Source organism: Vicugna pacos, chromosome 2 (assembly GCF_048564905.1).
Source record: "Vicugna pacos chromosome 2, VicPac4, whole genome shotgun sequence".
Lineage (NCBI taxonomy): Eukaryota > Metazoa > Chordata > Mammalia > Artiodactyla > Camelidae > Vicugna > Vicugna pacos.
In genome coordinates, this window is record NC_132988.1 from 27,657,828 (window position 1) to 27,678,860 (window position 21,033).

At 33.0% G+C, this 21,033-nt stretch overlaps 1 long non-coding RNA gene across 3 annotated transcripts in view; it reads left to right on the top strand.

Annotated features, from left to right (window-relative positions):
- Positions 1–691: 691 nt before the first annotated feature.
- The window catches only part of LOC140700033 (uncharacterized), a 38,682-nt gene continuing 18,340 nt past the window's right edge, over positions 692–21,033 (top strand). For all 3 annotated transcript variants that reach the window (XR_012078246.1, XR_012078247.1, XR_012078245.1), the window contains exons 1-2: positions 692–770; positions 2,212–2,293. This is a non-coding gene — a long non-coding RNA (uncharacterized lncRNA). The remainder of the gene's footprint in view (positions 771–2,211; positions 2,294–21,033) is intronic.

Below are 21,033 nucleotides of genomic sequence, written 5' to 3' on the forward strand. Positions count from 1 at the left end.
TTTTCTTATTCTGAATTGATCTAACAGATAACTGTTCAAAATAAGAATGGCAACAATATATTTATTCAGTTATGTGTGTGCGTACTGCTTATGCGTGTTTATGTATAGGTGAAATGAGTAACAGCAATGATTCAGAGATAGGAGGTAGGAAGTAGGATTATTTTGTTCTTAGAAGTACTTGCAGTACCTGTGAAGTGGTGTAGTGTTATTTCAAATTGGACTTGGATTAGTTGTAAATGCACATTGAATGTTTCAAGTCAATCCCTAAAAAATGCTGAAAAAAAATGCGTAACTGAAACGCTAAGACAGAAGAGAAAACGGAATCATATAAAATGCACAAAAGGCAGACAAAGGTGGAAGACAAAAAAAGGAATAAAGAGCAAGGGCAATGAATAGAAAACAGTACCAAATGTGGTGGAACTATAGGCTGAATATTCCTGTCTTCCCCGGATTCTTATGTTGAAATCTAATCCTCAGTGTGAGGATATATGGAGAGGGAGGTCCCTGAGAGGTGATTAGCTCATGAGGATGTGGCCCTCATGAATGGCTTAAAAAATCCCTTAAAAAAGGAAGCCCCAAGAGCTCCCTTAGCCCATTCCTACTGTGAGGTCACAGTGAGAGGACAGGAAGCAGGCTGTCACAAAGCACTGAATCTCTGGCACTTGATTTTGGACTTCTTAGTTTCCAGAGCTGTGAGAAAGACATGTTTGTTGTTTAAGCCACTCAGTGTATGGTACTTTTGACATGGCAACCTAAATGGACTAAGACAAGTAGATATTAATGCAATTATATCATTTTAAACATCAGAGGTCTAAATATACCAACTAAAAAGACAGACAGTAAAAAGGTGTATGTGTGCTATATGAGTCGACAGTCAGGAGAAGGAAGGCTGTAATCCCTCAAGTAGCTGGCTAGTTAAGCATTTGGTCTGAGACCTCTTTGTCTCCACAGATGGACTCTAAGATCCATACTTGGGTAGGAGATTCCTGGTTGTTGGCAGCTTTACTGAATTAACAATACCTCTATGAAGTTTACACTTGATCTGCATCCATTTCTAAATTAGAATTCCTCAAATTTCCACTGGCTATTTGATTTAGTAGGATGACTGAACCACTGACTGAATTATATATCTTTTTTCTCAGATGATTTTATTGAAATTGTATATGGAGTATTATTTGTTGAACAATTTTTAGATGTTTTTATGTAATAAAATTTATACTGTTTATGTGTTCTAGTTTTTAATAAGATCCTAGCCAGGGCTTTTTTAATTTTTTTCTCTATGAGTTCACTTGTTTTCACATTATTCAAAAAACATTTTTGTTTTTTACATTTTGTTAATTTATTTATAAACATTTTGAAGACAAGACTTGTTCTTCTTAACTGTTCACATATGTACTGAGACATCTTCAGAGCTATATCATCAAGTTACTTATTAATGTTTATAACTTTTTTTAAAACCCAGGAAACTTACCTATATGACAGTGTTTTCAATGTAGAAGGCCAAGTAGAAATGTATGTAGAGCTGGATTCAATTAATTGAGAATAACAGACAAAGCATTTTGGCAAACTAGGGCTAAAGGAGTGTATGCACTTTAGAATATGCAGAAATGCTATGTAGTGAATAAAAAATCGAGTGCAGTCAGGGTAGGAAGCCATCCTGTTTTATTGAGGAGCAATTTTCAAGGCTGACCATGACAATGGTGCTCTTGCTGAAAATGCATTTATAGGCTTTGAAAATGTGTGGCGCTCCCTCTGCTAGATCATTTTGCAGTTAATATAGACTGTTGTTGTTTTGAGTTTTGCTTTTGTCATGCATTGAGAGGAAAAAAAGGTTTTGTAAGTTGAATTCCATTTCCAGGATGACAGAATTAGCAGCTCAGCAGACTCATTCCCCAGCAAAACAAGCAAAGTGGGGAGGAAAAAAAAAAACCTATTGAAACAAAACCAAAAGGCAGAAAAAAAAAAAAACCCTCAACTATTCTGCAGCTCAGGAAATTGCCCTAAGGGCATAGAATAAGTGAAGACATGTTTCTCTAGGATAATCTACTAAAACTCAGTAAGATCGGTGAGATTTTGACGTTTGAGCCACCACCCACTTTCTTCTGCCCCCTCCTCCCTTTCCATAGCTCAGCTAGTTGGAAGTTTCACTCTGGGTGAAAATATCTAAAAAGATGAATACAGCCTTTGCTGTCTTCTCATGCTCCAATCCAGGCTTACTGTATCTCTCCGAGAGGGCCAGACCACCAGCAGTTCTCATCCCTTCCAAGTCAACATTGAAGAGGCTGAATTCTTGGTAGGTACAGCTCAGAGGTTGGGACTCCCATATTCCGGCAGCCCCCTCCTCTTAGGACAGAGTCCCTACTCCAGGCACAGCAGGCCAAAGATATTGGGGCCTCAGATGCTCTCTTCTTAGGTCATGCATGGAGTAGGCGGGCCAGACTGGAGAGGCAAGGAGAGGAAAGCCATGAAGAACAGAAGTTCCTCCTGACTCCAAACCCAGAATAGAGGCTCAGATAGTTTGCCTAGGAAGCTATGCATAAAAAAAGAGAGCTCTGAAGCTCTCCCCAAGGGACTAACTTTATTTGTAAACAGAGTGTGAAAAGTTTAGCCTAAGAGCACTCTTGAAACAAGAGTTCCTTTTAATTAAGAACAACACACTAAACCATAGGCCATTGAGCTCACTGCTGAAAGCCAGAGAAAGAGACAGCAAAGAGCCCTCCTGGAGTTAAAACCTCAAAAACTGGCCTCAAAAACCACTCGTGCCAAAACACAATTTGATCAGACTACTGAACATTTTTTATCTCCTATGGCATTGTCAATAAAGAAATCAGCGGTGATTAGTAGAGCTTAAGGAGCAGGTGTATAATACCAAATAAAGCAGGCAGTTTACCAGAGAGATCAGAAAAAGAGAAAGAGAAATACTGCCCTGCTAAAATCACTGTCATCTCAGGGTGGTCACAGCACACCCAACACTGCTTTCTCCAAGAAGCCACATCAAAGGCGTCATAGACAAGGGAAACAGACTGCAGTAACATAGCCTAGCTAAGTCACAAAACAAATAAACAACATAAACAAACCTCAGAGAATGGCAGAGGAAAATCACTATCCAGAGTTGCTATAATATATTACCAAAAATGCCCAGTTTTTTACAGCCATAACAAAAATTATGAGACATGCAAAGAAATATCAGTGTGACCCATTACAGGAAAAATGAACAAACAACAACAAGCAAAAGACTTGGCCAGTAAGAGGGACCAGAAGTCAGATTTAACAAAGATTCAAGTCAGCTATCATAGAGGTGTTCAAATTGGAATACCGAAATGGAAATTCTGGAGTAAAAAGTACAGTAATTGACTTGAAAATTAGTTAAAGGGGATAACAGTAGACTTGAAAAGCCAGAAGAAAGAATATATAAATTGGGAGATAGATCAATTGAAAATATGCAACCTGAAAAACAGAGAGAAAATAGAATGAAGGAAAATAAGCAGGCCTTGAAGAAATGAGGGACATTTTTAAGTGCAGGGATATACACATGATGGGTGTACCAGAAGGAGGGAAGGAGGAGAAAGATCAAAAGCAGATATTAGAAGAAATAATGGCTGATAAAACACATTAATTTACATATCCAGTAAGCTCAGTGATCTCCAAGTAGGTTAAATGCAAATCACTCACACTCCAACATATTATAGTAAAATTGCCAAAAGCCAAGAGCAAAAATAAAATTATGAAAATAGCAAGAGAAAAATGGCTCATCATGAATGAGGAAAGCCCAGGAAGATTGAAACCTGACTTCTCATGGGAAGCAACAGAGGCCAGAAGTCAGTGGGGAGACGTAACATGCAGAAAGAACAAATGTCAACCAAAAAGCTTATATACAGCAAAATACTTTTCAAAGATGAATGCAAAATAAATACATTCACAGATAAACACAAACTGAGAGAATCTGGTCCTGTCATTCCTGCCTTACAAAAAGCACTGAAAGAAGTTCTCCAGGCTATTAGCAAGTATATCCAGATGGAATTCAAATCTACCTAAAAATCAAAGAACAGTCATAAAGGTAATTCTATAATGATAAAGACAGTACAAATACGTTTTTTGTTCTTCCTTTTCTTAGCTTATTTAAACAGGAGTTTTTTACACATATGTTAAATTATATTTGTTTTTTCTATGACATAAAGAAAGGTCATTTATTTGATAATAAGCTCACAAAGGAAGTTAGTGGGAGCAGAGTTGTAAATGGAGTACAGAAATGACACTGGATGGTATTTTGAACCCACAGGAACAAATAAACAGAACCAGAAGTGATAAATAAGATAAACACAGCAGAGTTCATATATACTTAATTTCCTTTTTTTCTCAATTTCTTGAACAGACATAAAAATACATGAAATAAAAATTCAATATATATTGTAGGAACTGTAACATATATGTAATGCATATTTCTATGTAATTTTGTGTACATGTATTTATATACATGTGTATATATACTAATGTATATGTACATAGAAAACCTATATATAATTTAATATCTAACATAAGTATATATGTGATATATAGACTCAAAGCACTGAATGGAGAATAGGAAACAGGGTTATATAGGAATAACATTTCTATATTTCACTGTAATCAAATGAATATGAATCTGAACTAGATTGTAATGAATTAAAATGTATAGAGTAAACCCTGGAGCAAAGCATATAATGGAAAGTAAAGGGTTGGAAAAGAGTTAGATTGGGGTTGAATATTTTATTTTCTCCAAAAATGTCCATTCAGTTTTCATTTTCCATAATATACCATATAAAATACTCACTTTTAAAATGTAAAAAGAGTTAACCAAAGTGTTAATCTTTTAGAGCGAGTTTTGTTTTTAAATATTTTAAGACTCAGATGGTGTTTTGTGCCTAAAATATTTAGTTCTGCACTCTCAGTTATATGTTAAACTGATTCAGTGGCCATCAACTGTCTGTTCCCCTACAGTTTTCTTATCACAAAATTTTATTTTAATTAATTTCTTGTTTCTGGTTTACATCTCCCAGTAGAATTTGTGGGAAGTCATATGGCTGCTGGTATGAACTTGATTCCTTTTGTATTTGAGAATGTCTTTTTGTTTTGTTTTTGTGGTGGTGAGGGTGGTTGTTTTTGTTTTGTTTCATATTTCTCAGGTAAATATATGGGGCCGAAATGACCAAATCATATGGTAAATGTCTGCTTTATTTTATTAGAAACTTTTGTGTTCAGTGGAGAGGACTTGTTTATCTTTCATTAAATTTATTTATATAAATGTTATATTTTATGATGCTGTTATAAATGTTTTTATTTCATTCTCAAAGTGTTTATTTTTAGTTATGGACTACCGTTGACTTTTCTTTAATAACCACGTCTTATACAATTGTAAAATGCTCTTATTATTTTTAGTATCATTATTGTAAATTTTGAAGGATTTCTTAGAATTTTCTGCCTACAACATCACAAAGAAACACTAGAGACAGTTTTTAGAAATCTGTTTTTAAACTTCCAAATATTTGAATATTTAAAGTATTTACTATTGATTGCTACTTTATTTTAAGGTATTTTTACTTGATTTTTGTAGTGGCTTTATCTGGTTTTGATAACAGGGTCATGTTAGCATCATAATATAAAGAGGGAAGCATTTCCTCCTCATCAATTTTCTGAAAGAGCTTCTGCAGAATTGATGTTAATTCTTCTTTGAATGTTTGTTCATGGTCTCCTGCAAAACCACATGGGCCTCCTGATTTGTTTGGAGTATCTTAACTTAAAACTCAATTTGCTTAAAAGTAGTGGGACTACTTATTGTATCCATTTCTTACGGAGTGAATTGTGATAGTTGGTGTTCAATGAATTACCCCATTTTGTCTGATTTATCAAATTCATGTATGTGTCGTTTTTTTCTGGTTGTCATGTATGCAGGATATGTTGTGATACCCTGGTTTCTTTCCTAATAGTGGGAATTGGTCTTCTCTTTTTTTGTCAGTCTTGCTAGAGGTTTCTCAATTTTGTTAATCTTTTAAAAAGTGTAACTCTCTAAGGACCAGAAATTAAAGCATGTTAATTGCTCTACTGAGTATAAAATGGAGGGTCCAGAAAATATCAAGTTATTATGTTGTACATTTGAAATGCTTGTTATATGTCAATTATCTCAGTTTAAAAAAATAAAAATGAAATACTGAGTCCACAGAGGCTTTAAATACAGAAAAAAAAATATATATAAAACTCTCTTTTCTTGATTTTACCTATTGTATTTCTATTTTAAATTTCAGTGATTTCTACTCTTTGATTTTTCCTTCTTTCTACTCGATTTGGGCTTATTTTGTTCTTCTTTTGCTAGGCTCTTGATGTGGGAGCTTCAATTATTGATTTGATTTTTTTTCTAATGTAAGCGTTTAGTGCTGTACATTTTCCTGTCAGCATTTGTTAAGCTTTGTTTCACAGATTTATTCTGTTGCATTTTCGTTTTTATTCAGTTCAGTGGATAATTTGATATTCCTGAGACTTTCTCTTTGACCTGTAAGCTAACTAGAAATGTATTATTTAAAGCCTATGTATTTGGGTATTTCCTTGTTATCTGTAATAGCAGATTTCTTTGTTTCTGTGGTGGTTGGACAACACACTCCACATGATTTTATTTAATTTTGTTTTTATATTTGTTGAGATTTGTTTTATGGTCCACAATATGGTCTGTCTTGGTACATGTGTCATAGGCAGTTGAAATATTCTATCCATATCAATTGGATCCACTTTTTTATGACAGTGTTGAGTTCTTACATATCCTCGTTGAATTTCTGTCTAGTTGTTTTATTAACTATTTAGAGAAGGGTGCTGATGTCTACAATTATAATTATATATTTGTCCCTTTCTTCTTTCAGTTCAATCAGTATTTGCTTCACATATTCTGTGGCTGTTGTTTGGTGTATATTCATTTCAGATTTCCATGACTTTTTCATGGCTTTACCATCACATCATTATATATTATCCATTTCTGTCTCTGGTACTTTATTTGCTCTGTTTCTCCTTTACCTGATATTAATATAGCCACTCTTATTTTCCTTTGATCAATGCTTATATATTTCCCTACCCCTTTACTATCAGCTTACCCATTCCATTATATCTGAAGCAAATTGCTTGTGGATGGCATGTAGTTTGGTATTTGTTTAATCTGCTTTGACAATAACTGTCTTTCATCGGTGTATTTGGACAACTTGCTTTTAAAAATATCAACCACATTAAAAATAAAATCTGAAAAGTTAGACAGTGTTCTATAATTGTAAAGTCAATTTGACATTTGTCACATAAGAACACCAGGAGGTAGTTGTTTGTTTTTGTTAATAGCATACTATTTTCATATGTTTGGAAATAGAGTCACTGTCTTGATTTGAACGAAGCAGCATTCTATAATTGAAAATACATGGCATAAGGATGCCAGACCTAAGTTCTACTGAATATTTTGCTAATAAAATGTTTTATAATGTTTTTCTGTATTATTTAACATCTTAAATCTCAGTTTGTTCTTTCTTAACTAGTGTTTTGTGAAGATCTAATGCAATGTTTGCAAGGGTTTGTTAACTATACAGTGCTCTGCATATATCATTAAATATGACTAAGCCTAACAATTTGCCCAGTGTCACAGAAAATAGTGGCTCAGCCTGGTCTAAAACATGGGATTTTGCCTTCCTAGCTTTTACTGCGAAGACTCTTTTTCCAATTAAAAGTAACAAACACTTCTGCATTTGTTTCAAGGTATATTTTAGAAATTGACTACTTTTAATTTCCCAATATATAATTTTAAAAAAGAATTTATGATGGATCGGTTTTACATGTTCTCTTAATATTTCCATAGAATTACTCAAAATATCATATAGAATGGCATTGCTAATTACTTTTAAAACATCAAAAAGATATTAAAAAGCACATTAAGTAAATTGTTTATAATCCTACCATCTTTATTAAAACCCATTTCAATTTAATTAAATTAGAATTTTTCAAATGAATAAATACAACTGTGTGGAAATGAAAGTGCATTATATGTGTCATATTATAGATACAAGTTAGAGATAAAAAGATAAAAGATAGGTTACCAAGTGAAAAACTTGAAATTGAGGCAAAAAAATAATAAATCCCATGATAACATAAAGAAGACAAAAAATGGCAATCTAGTTTAGCAATAGAATATTTCATTTTCTCCACAAAAACTCTGAAACTTTTGAGTGGTGTAGAACAATAAAATATAAAATTCTGGATGAAATAAAGAATTACTGACCTTCTGTGTCAGAAATCCTGATAGGACTGGTCCTATCCAATCTCAGAGAAAATGTGCACTTAGTAGATTAGAAACAGCAAAGCTACTTGGTTCAAGTGACCCCATGATTAAATTCAATATAACTTAGAATAGTGACCTAAATGCTCCATCAAACTAGAGTTTGAATTCTCAGAGGCATATTTTCAAGGTGTAAGGAAAGGAATGGAGAAAGTGGTCTAGGAAATAATAAGGTAGCACCAGAACAAGGGAGGACAGGTGAAAAAAAAATGGGCATCACCTAAAGGGGATTAAAAAGGGAAAAAAGAAAAGGAACAATGTAAGTACAGTAACTTTACCTGGGCAGCAACTCTCAGCATCCTATTACTTCACTTTAAGGTAAAGGAAGTATCCTTTTTTCTTTTCTTTTTTTTTTTCCTGCAATGATTTATTCTCTTAGTGGTCATCATATATTAATGTTAACAATAATTAAATTCTATATTAAACCAGGCTGTATGCTCTTTCCCTGAAGAATGAATGCAAGTTAGCAATAATTCTTATTGGATAATAAAACTCTTCCTTAGGAAATGGAATAAAGAAATTATTCCCTAAAGCCTATCCAAAGGAAAAACCTCACAAGTTTTATTAAGTTGTTAAATAAAACAGTAGGCAGAATTGGGAAACTCAGTAAATGAAATAAAGAAATTTAGAAATGTAAAAATATTAACTTTTTATTGAAGGTAAAATTGCATTATGATGTGCAGCGATGCCTGACTTAACCAGTAGCTGTCCAAGCAAGTACTCATCAAATAGCTAGTGTTGCCATGTAACTATAAGTCCTGAGTGCAAATGAGGATGTCTGTAGATTGCACAGAAGTCCTGCAAAGCAGAACTGTATTGACTTTGTTTGAAATGTTAAAGCAAAAGATACGTGCTCATAAAGTCGCATAATATAATTCATCAAGATCAAATATTAAAGAATTTATAACAAGAGTATCTTTTTCAACAGACTAAAAATATCTAAACTAACAATTATATTCACCTGATTATCTACCATTTCCAAGAACTACCAAAGGATGTTTTCTTTTTTTCAGTCTAGTGCATAAAAGAATGAAACCCTGTTTTAGCAGTTTGATTCTCATTGCTTTAACACCTGTGTTCAAATGCCAGGGTTCAACTTTAGAATGATCTTGATTATCTATTAAAAAACCAATTTTATAATTTCTATTGAATTTCATATATTGTTTAGATTTCTTAACTAAGTTTGGGAGGCAGTTTATATTTTTCTCTACAGTTTTAATGCTCTTTAAGAGTAGGAAACAGCAAATCATGATTATGTACTTTTATAGACTTTTTTCAAAGTCCATTGAAGCTGCCCTTGATGATTTCCTGACGAAACATAATGGTGAAGGACTGTGCTTATAGAGATTAATTAGTGACAACTTATGTGCAAATGAAGGATGATGCCATCATTTTAGGGCTCTGTATCATCAGAAATGTTCTTGTCATAGGGGGTTTTATAACATAAACAATAGAATCTCAGTTTTGGTAATCAGAACACATCATTTTACACCATGCCATATGAATACTCACTATTCAGAAACTAACTTCTGAAAGCTCAAAACAGTTCAAATTTTATCCATACTGCACTCTTACTGGATTGGAATGATTATTACACTTACCCATAGAAAATTACTCAAGAATTAAAGTGAGAGATGGAGTCTAAGTAAATTGTGCAGAATCACAGCATTGGCAGAGCATATAGATCTTATTCTTTCAAACTGCTTCTTGTTATGAATCATTAACATTTTAAATGTGCTTTCTGCAGTGGCATTTGCATGCCATTTTCATGATTTTTGCCATATTCATGTATCATCTATATAGTTATTTATTCAATATTGTTATTTAGGCTGACCCACATTTTACTCCAAGAAAATCTAAGTATAAATGTTTTACATCACTATCATGAAGGAAAAAATAGCATGCTTTGATATGTAATGAGGATAATTATATAAGCATAATGAAAACTGTTATTACATTTAAAATTATAAATTTATATTTTAAAAAATGATAAAAGATAATGTCTTTTGAAAAAAATCAGTCAATATTTACAATATAAAAATTAAAGCATCTATGGTTATTTGTCAGTTTTATGCTACTAAGTTAGAAATAATATGAGAGTTTTTGTTTTATTCAAGTACCACCTAAACTGTATTATTAGAAAATAAGACACCAGAATATAATGCTTAAAAACAAAGATGCTTAGCTCATAGAAGAGTCTAAAAGTGCAGGTGAAAGGCTGATCGTACAGGTGGCTTCTATCTTTGGCTCCATGATGCCTGCTACAGTGGTTCCTAAAGCACTGAGACGTAACAGAAATGGCGGACATCCATATGCCTTTAAGTTCATGACCTTGGAGGGGCAAACATCATTTCAGAATCTCACATCCTATTGGGTAGAACTTAAATAGTAATGGAACCTGGGAGGTGTAATTATACCTTGATGACCATCTGTCCAGCTAACGCTCAGAAGGGAAAACTACGGATAATCAACATGCAGCGCTGTCACTGGTTTAAATAAGGCTGTTGAACCCTGTAATTTCTTTCCTATTAACATACATAAACAAACCAAACTCACATACATGTGACCAGAATGGGTAAAATACAGTAAGTGCCTTCTCTAAAAATATTGCATAGTGAGAATTATTTCCTAAACATAGAATTATGATGAAAATTCATTCCATTAGGTCTTTTTCAAGAATTCATCTGAATCAATATCTAAAATTTGGTATTTTGAGTGTGTTCAACTATTTAGTTATATCTTCAACATGGTAGAAATGGAGTTCTTTCACTAACTGTTGTCATATTTGAAAAACGTTTTAGAACACCTTTTAGTCACTCTGAAATGTTTCTTCATAATATTAAAAAATTCTTCAGATGAAAATAACCTGGTCATTTACATAGTAAAAGAGACTGGCTTAACATAATCAAGATTTGTAAGCTGTGGTTCCATATTTCGATCATATTCACTCTTCATTGGAGAGGCAACATAGAGAGATTGCTTTGCTTGGACATATAGGAATTTTCAAATGAGCAACTATATTTACAAAATATGCAGGTTTCAAAGTCAGTTCTACTTATGCATATATTCTTCAATAATAAATATTTTTCCCATGAATAATTGAAGTTTTTTCTCATTAGAAACTATGAGTAAAGAGTTTGGAAAGCTACAGATGGTAGCCTCAGTTTGAAAAATAGATTTTTGTAGTCATGGCCTACTCTTTACAAACTGAGAAAAGATTCAAGAATGCTGTGTCTTGCACCAAGTTTAAAAGCTGGAAGATTTATCTGCCTAATCAAAGAAAATGATATGGAAGTAACAGAAAAACATATATATATATATATATATATATATATATACTACCTATAGGAAATCAGATGTACTGAATGTTCATATTTATTTACATATCACCTATTATACAGTTCTGGGTTATAGAACAGGGACACAGTAAAAATGTTAAAAAAAAATCATTCCTGGACTGAGAGATGGCAGTCTTTGTGGGTGAGTGACACTAATCAAATAAGCACACTAACTTATGTAAAACTGCATTCATAACAAATGCAAAGGAAAAAAGGCTTAATGGTACTTAAAGAGACTGCATTTCTTTGAGGAACAGTTGACATAAGCATCTGTCACTGAGTAATGAATAGAGTTAGGCATGAATAAAATAAATATCTAGGTGAAGAGGGAAGATAAGAAGACTCTGGGCATAATACAATTATACATATATAATACATACATAATATATAATATGCATAAATTTACATAAATACTATGTATGCGGTTGCCTGTATTTGGCTTTCAAGTTCATACTCTAGAGGTAGGTAAAATTACAATTCAATGATTACACAAAAGTTCTGATTGGAAAAATCTGGATCAATCGCTTTAGCTGGATAGATGAGATCTCACCAATTGACTTTCGCCAATCAGGCTCCGTTGCTGGACACAGGTGTAGGATTAATACCACAAAAAATTCATCAGTGTTATCTACTAATTACTGCGTGGTTTTGCTAAAGATGATCTGGATATGTTAGGCACAGAAAAAGAGGAGGAATAGAAGCTGCCTGGGAAACTATTCATTCATCACTGTAATTCTCTCAAGTCTTGAAAGAAGTTGGCCCTCTGTCTTCGTGCTCCCTTCCCACTTTGAACAATCTGTAGCACTTGCACATTGTTAAAATTGCTTGCCCATCAATTCATCCCTTATGTTAGAATGTAGATTTCTTGAGTGTAGGAAACTATATTTATTATTGTTTTATGATTTATCTCATCATTTATTTTTTTAATTTGTAAATAAGAACAGATTTTTTTGTGCATATGATATGTAGACAGCAAATGTTAATCAAAGACTATTATTAAAGGAATGGAACATTTTACTAAACTGGGTAAGATTTTGATTGGCAAAATCAAATGTCAATAATTTACTTAGGAAACAAAGATGTTTATAGAGACTGGGCAGCATGTATACGGTATTTTTTCTACTGCGGTATAGATCATTAAAGTCTGAATTTAAGATTTTCTCAATGTATTATACTTTACTTAGACCCTATCAGCCAGCTAGAAATTGTGAAAATTGCCCAAGACACTGCAGTCTATTAATTCAAAATCTTCATCAATATGGTAATATATTAGCTCTTTTGGAAAACACTAAGAAATTGTTACTGAAACATATCTCATTGCCATAACTTGTTCAAGGAATATTTGTTAGCTTCTATTTCTGCTTTGGATCATGGATAATGAAGATAAGTTTTAAAAGCTACCATGTAGTGTAAAGTGAACCTGTGCAAAGATAAATTATTCACTGATTTTAGTGGAATTTCTTTTGGAAAAAAGAGAAAGAGAGACAAATATGGTTTATAGCTCACTAGAAATTATGTAATACCCTGTGATATTAACAATCACAAATATAGGGAGTGAGTGTTAATATCATTTATCATTTTCTGACTGGAAATACAGTCAGAAAAAAAGGTATTATACTAATACTTCTATGATTATATGCAACAGAAGACTTTCTAAGTTAGAGAATGGTTTCTTTTCTATTTTTATATTTTAAACTAGAACCATTTACACCTTAGAAAATCATACTTTCCTCAAAGAAAAACCAAATAACTGTTTACATTTATAGAGCTGTTTTCTCTGTCCTTTAACCTATTAAAATTTTAAAAATCTATAGATTTAACATATCCTTTAAATAGAATGTCATATTGAAACACAGAAATTAGCTGTAGAAAACTGATACCTCAAAATTAATCTTCCAGTTCTATTTGTGCCATATAAAATGCCATAGTTTTTGTTTTGCTTTGTTTTGTTTTTCGTGTGTGTGTAGTATGTGTGTGTGTGTGTGTGTGTGTAGTATGTGTGTGTGTTTTGTTATCCTTGTACTAACTCAAGAACCATGAACTCATCAATAGATACAGATATATAGATACATAGATTTGGGTATTTGATTAGATAGATATGGATAGGTATACACAGCTAAAGAGAGAGATACAGATATAGATGGAATGGTAGGTGTAGATATAACCACATACATAGACACATATATATATACATAAATATATATACATCTCTATATAAATACATGTGTGTATCACACATAAATCATTTTGTCAGTGTCACTGCAATTACTGATTAACTTACCTGCTTTACTTTGTTCGAATAGCATGTTTAGTGATAATAAAACCTAACAAAACACTTCACTGTTTATAAGACAATTCAAAAATTTATTCTACCCCAGTCGTTACAGCCTCAAGTAAAATGATTAATTCATTTTTGTATTTTAGTAAGATATAATCTTTTAAATTTTCTGAGACTAGAGAGTTACAATAGCATAAAGCATAACAGGATCATTTTCCTACAAGAGCTATGCCAAAAATGCATAAAAATTGAAACATAGGATAATGCATGCATTTTGAAAGGTGAAGTGAGAAATCTGGTCATTTAATCAAGAGCTTACCCCACAGTTGATTTTATAACCAGCTTTCTGTTTGCTCTAAAACTCCTTGGGTGAAGGAGCAAGAGTAAATAAGGGATATCTGCTATCACCATAGCAACTTAGTAGGCACTCAACTTCTGGTGGCATGTGACCCAGAATAGATCTGCAGCTTGAATATAGATGTTGGAATGGTGAAGGAATAAGCAAGAGAAAAGTGAAGAATATTTTTAAAGGTGAGTTTTCAGGATGCCAAATAAATATAAATAAGTAAAACTAAACTATTTCAATGTTTTTTTGTAGTCTGCCAGCCAAAGGGCAAGGTTAGGGGCCAGAGGTAAGCGCTTCAGCCATACACAGTGAAGGTGGAGCTGGATCACACACTTCCTAGTGGGGTTGCACTCCTGCAAACTTAGTTGAAGTCCTAAAATTTACATTCTGTGATTTATCTTGAGGTAAAACCAGTCCGGTCTCCCAATTTTCTCCTGAGAAAAATCAGTTCTGAAAAGGAAAATCAGATTTGGCAATGCCAAGTAGGCACAAGGAAAGTGAATTTAATTAGCAAAAGAAACGAGGAGACAAGGTAGGTTCTTCACAGATGTGAGAAGTCACAAAGCTCACTTTGGTGGCTTTATACACCTACCTTCACATTTCCTGTATTTCTCTCAAAGACAGAGGTTACTTGTACTGTTCCATGGTTTTGCTTCCAGCACTGTCACACTCAAAGGCATTTCCAACCCTTTTCAGACCCATTACTTTGTCCTGATATTTTTTTTTCTTTTCTCTCACCATGGCCTTGTTAGGTTAGTATGACTAAAAATATCACAGTAGTTTGGACATTTTCATTCTACCAGAGTACTCCTGAAAAAGTGGAAGTATAATTTATCTTGTTACAGGTGAAAAATATTTATGGAAGGACAGTTTTGTACATATTTTCCATTGTTTCTCAAGCACATTGTGAAATGCTAGGAGCCCCTGTAACACTGAGTCGTCCCCCTGCTAAAGTTGCTGGTCACTTTGATTGAAGTATCAACTTGATAGTCTTAACAGGTATCTTTTACGTGTACTTGTGCCTAACATTATTCTTATCACCACAGTATCAGACTAAGCTAATTCACTCCATTGTTGAATATGTTCTCCATATCCTTGTAGGGTTATAATTGAAGTGAGAGTAGTGACAGAATTTAAAGACTTGTAAAATACATGCCTGTCAAATTTAAGAAAGGGACATTGAAAGAGTGCTTTCTTCTCTAGACTTCATAATTATTTTATTCAGTTGGTATCACAGTAATGAAAAGGCATTAGAGAGTTTTAATTAGAGGAATAATATGGCATAATTGTATGCTTAAAACTCTCTCTCAGGCTGGTTTATAGATATGGACAAAGATCAGACTGTAAGAGAAAGTGGCGGTGGATATATAATTTAGGAGCTGGAGAATATAGCAAATGGTTATAGTAGCTCGAAATAAGGTTGTCGCCATGGCAGTACTGAGAGGGTCTCTATTTGGGGATATAGTTCAGGTTAACTTGATGTTATTTATTTGGGAGGATGACAAGGATGATTTCTAAGCCTGGGTAGCTGGATGGATGAATCTAACATTTAGTAATGTACCCTATTGGGTAGAAGCAAATTTAGCAGTGGGATATAAGAATCCATGGTTCTGTTTATATCATGTTAAGTTTGAGATGCCTTTTTGACACACAAAAGGACGTTTCACATGGGCTTATGAGTCAGGTACTGTCAATATCTGCATTAAAAAGAGAGATTCTGGAGTTTTATATATATATAAATAAAATAAATAATATATAAATATATGTATGTATGTGTGTATATATATATATATATATATGCAGATAATTAATTCATGGGGAAAATGAGGTATCCTAGGGAGAAAGTATGAAATAAAAAAATAACAAAGACAGATTATTGAAGGCTGAGTTAGATGCAAATTGAAAATAAGTCATGGGCATTGTTTAATTTTATATGAGAATTTTCAGTGGAATTATGAGAAGGAACACCAGCCTGGAAACCAGAGAAAAAAGTATCAGGTAAAATTTGAGACAATTAGGGCAGATGACTCTTTTTTAAGAAAAATACGATGTTAAAGGGAGTAGATAGATAAAGGAGTTAAAATGAAATTAATGGAAAATTTACTTACACTAAAATGTATTCAGTGCAGTGTAGTCAATAATAATGTACGTTTATATATAAAAATTATTGATAAAAAGATGAAAAACCATAGAGAAATTAGATAATTATGAAGCAAAAATATTTATATGTTTAAGAACAGCAAAGAGGAAATGAAAAAGAATTTAGCTAGAGGTGATCTTCAACTAAGGTGGCTATAGTTGCGATGGAGGCAGTTGGACTGACTGAAGGTCAATTTTAGAGTACGACGCATTAAAATTTGTGTAAATATGCATTATGAGATGTGATGGAAAGACAGAAATTCAGGATGAACTACAATGACTTCACAAAGAAGAGGGGTTACTTTTTGCCCAGAATATGGCTTTGTCTCTGTTATGCTTACCATTCTCATAGTATTTTAAGGTTGCATCTGATGGCCAGAGGACTTGACACTAAAGATCTCAGCTGGAAGCACTGAATAGAGTGGTTTTCAAGGTCTTTCTAGAAGCTCCTGGAGTAATCAAAAATCTCTGAGACTGCAGCAGTCTTGGCAGAGACCTTGGCAACTGACAGTTCATGTGAGCCTGCGAGCCCACAGGAGGGGCTCTAGCCATCGTCAAAGGACCAGTGGCCTCTGCTTTACTTCCACATTTTAAAACTTGCAAGAGTTTCTCTCATTGGCTAACTCTAACACAAAACCATATAGATAAAAAAGATTCTGGGAAATAGCATTTGAAGTCAAAGGAAAGAATAGTAGTATAGTTGAGTTGGCTGTAGAAAATCTAGCACATAATTTAAACATCTGACTTTTGAGGTAGTATTTAAGCCATGAACATGAGAGATTTCTAGGAAGAGAGAGAGCAAGGAGTCGTGTAGAGAGGAGTGCTAAAGAGTGAGCCTGAAAATAGAATAGACTAGAAGTAGCCAGCAAATTAGAGTAAAATAATTAGCTACTGGGTTGGGAAGCAATCTAGAATCTTACTGATTCCACAACATACAGGAGAAAATATTTGTTTATAGATGGAGGAGTAGACAGTCATTTCTACCACTACTGGAAGTTATTAAGACAAGAATAGAGAAATGTTGATTGTTTGAGCAATAGGGAGATAGTGACCTAAAAAATATATATCAGTAATGGAATCAGGATGGAAACCAGATATAACTGGAATTTGAAAATTGATCATGAATAAGTGAAGTCACAAGATATGAAGAGCTTGATTTTTTTCATAGAGAAAACTGGGAAAGTATCTATTGTTGCATACAGGGTCAGAGAGGTTATTATTATTATTTATTAGGTGATAGATAACTAAAATATATTTGTTATTAAGAATAATATCTTTGAAAGAAAGAAAATTGATGCCAAAGAAATAGGACAGAATTTCATAAATGGATTCCTTGAGAAATCAAGAATTGAAGGGCTTAGCTACAAATGTTATAAACTTAGGGTCAATGAGCAATTGCTATGTGAATGACGTGACCTAGAGAAATCTACTCAAGTTCAGATATTCAGAAAGCCTTACCTCTCCTTCCTGTATGTGGATATGGGAGCTGCCTGCAAAGATAGTTCAGAATAATGGAAAGATTTCTGCTCACTCTAATATATTCAGTCCCTTTTTAATTCTGTTACTTACAGCAGGGTTTCTCAGTGAGGATATCGCACAAATCCCATGAGTTTTAGCTTTAGATTTTGTGAGAGATCATGACTGAAAAATAAAGATTCTTGAGTTTTGCATATTTCAAAATGCTAGACCTTGCCCTGATGGACCTTGACTAAGAAGGCTTTTACCATTTTTGTTGAAAGCCTTTCAGTTTCCTTTGGTAGTGCACAGTAAGTAGGGACCATGTTCACTTGTTGAGTTAGTTCTCAGGGTTGGACCTGAGACAGAGGCAGCAGCTGAGTTTTGATAAACTCTGTCTTGAACAGGGGAGAACAGATTGCCTGATGGTATCCACTCCCTCCTGATTTACCTCTCCTGATCTCTTTTATTTGCCACCAACTGACTCACAAGAGCAAACTCTACTGTGGTCATAGAAAATCAAAGGATAGTTTCATTATAAAAGATGATTTTTTTTTAATGTTCCTCAGCTCTCCCATAGTGCTTTGCTGTTATAAATGTTGCAAAGCATGGATCAGATAGGTTAGACACATACTATAGGCTAAAACTCTTGTATGTTTGTGGTTTCCTTATTTAGTTTAATATAATGCTAATGCCTTTCTGTTTTATAGTTGATTATTGCTTGTGTTTTACAAAGACATCTGATGGTCCAATGTTGCAATTTTTGAACATGAGGTAGATTTTAGAAGAAGATTCTAAGCCTAGGCTTATGGATAAATTTGATGAAATTAGTGAAGAAGGATCACAGTCATTTGAGTTATTTCTCTTGAGCAAAAAGGGACACATACAGAAATAGTGAGCAGTGAATTTTATGTATACTGGTATTCCAAGTTATCCTTTTGTATTTTGCAAAGTTGAAAACATAATTGTCATAATTCACTGTCATTTGACAAGCAAATGTACTGATTATTTTAAAATAAAATATTGTTTTATTTTTGTAACCTCAAAAAATTGTAACTATATTGTTTTAAAAAATATCATTTTCAGTGAAACAGCTCAGGAAACACATTTATTGGCAGAAATTATTCCATAGAAAAAGATAAATCACACAGTTGGCGAGAATCTAACAATAAAGGAATTAAAATTATAGTGAGCAAAAGTCTAGGATCAGATGAAAAGTTTCTGCTCTTCAACAGAATGATAAATCTTTGTGTCAATAATATGTCTCATTATGCTGAAGAGGTTTTGAGTAATAAAGTAAACAATAGCTCCCGTATTTAGGTTGATGAGTCAAGAGATTTCATCAATAAATATTACAGTGTAGCATTTGTATGATTTATAAATATTGCAAAACAGATAGAGCAGCAAGTTGTCCAAAACTAACAGCCTGAGATTTATATAAAGTTTTTCTTTATGTCAGGAAAGAACAAGTTTACTAATGGATCAGCATCTATAATGATGTTGCATCATTGATGGTTGACTCAATGAGAGGTTTGCTACAAAAGAAAGAGAGGAAGGAAGGAAGGAAGAAAGGAAGGAAGGAAGGAAGAAAGGGGGAAAAGCACAGAGGTCTGCTACATACAGGTATCTGGCAGCATAGCAGAAGTGCTTTCAACCAGTATTTTGAGCTGGAAGGTGTACTTTCCAGGAGTACTTTCAAGTAATGGTAGGCCAGGTTCAGCTGAATTTTTTGAAGATGAAAAAGTGATGGCAGAAACTAGCCTGCTTAGCAGACTTTTTATAATCACAGGAACTACTTGACTTGCAAGCCCCTGGAGAATATGGTTTTGACATCAAGTGTCAGAATGCTGAGAATTAAAAGAAAAATAACTCTTTGGAAAACCATGTGGCTAAAGAAAATTTTTAAATGTTTTCACTGCTGCTTTGGCTTAAAAGTAAGGAGTGATATCGGCAAGACTCAAGTTTTACTTAACTCACTGAATGTTTCCCTCTTACAATAGAAGGGTATGGCTGGGTGATGGACCCTTTCTATGAAATTTCTGCTCAAGCAGAGAATTTAACGGAAAGAAGAACTTTGTTAGCTGCAGACTGATTATTCAAAGAAGATGTAGAGTTATGCAATTAAAGGACATGGTTAAATCTGAATATCAGATTAAAATGAATAATTAAGACATCTATTTGTGCAAACAAAATCTCTGTGTCCTTCTCTCAAGCTTCATCTAGAATTAAATACAGAAACAAAAATCAAGAACATTTTTTACAATAAAGAGAATTTTTGTTTATTTTTTCCTTCTAATTCATTACTTTTAGACATACATGGTCTTACAAGAGAAATCAAGAAGCCAAAATATATACGTACATACTTAATTTTTCTGAACCTGATCATATATTCAGCAATAAAATTCAAAATTTTATATAAAATGGTGTCATAGACTAGATTTTTATTTGTACTGATTTAACGTACAGTTATAGTAACTTTACTATTCAACATGTTAGTAAATTTTTATTTTGCAAATAGCATGAAATAAAAGCAATTTACCATATTAATTTAAAATCTATACAGCCAATCTTTATCTAAATAAAATCTTAGTGCTTAGGCTAATTATTTAAGATGGAATTATTATATTTGTTTTATAAGTTGTTAGCATTTATAAAAAAAATGTAATTCCAAGAAGTGTAAGCAAACTTAAATACTTTTTTAAAAGGAAAGTTGATGAAAATCATTTTAAGTTTTAAATTTTAAAAACTCCTCTTTATCTCATATCATATACTATATTATGTATGTCATTAGTATTTGCATAAAAAGAATTTGTGACAAGACTTTTAAAACTACTAAAAAAAGGGAAAACATGAAGTTTTCTCTACATATACTACCTATTTGTGTTAAGAGTTGGTAGCCTTTCTGTAGAAAAGAAGAATTATAGAAAAATGTCTAATATATTGGCCAAAATGAAAATAAAATTTTGTACTAAAAAAGATTGCTTATAATTATCATTATAATATTATATTTAAAACTCTGATCATGCTGATAAACCGTAAGTTGTATATATAATAAATTTTATGCAGGGGAGCTTTGAGACCTGAAATGATTTATAGGCTTGGTACAGCCAAACTGGAATCTTTGTTGATAATACTACCTAGTTCA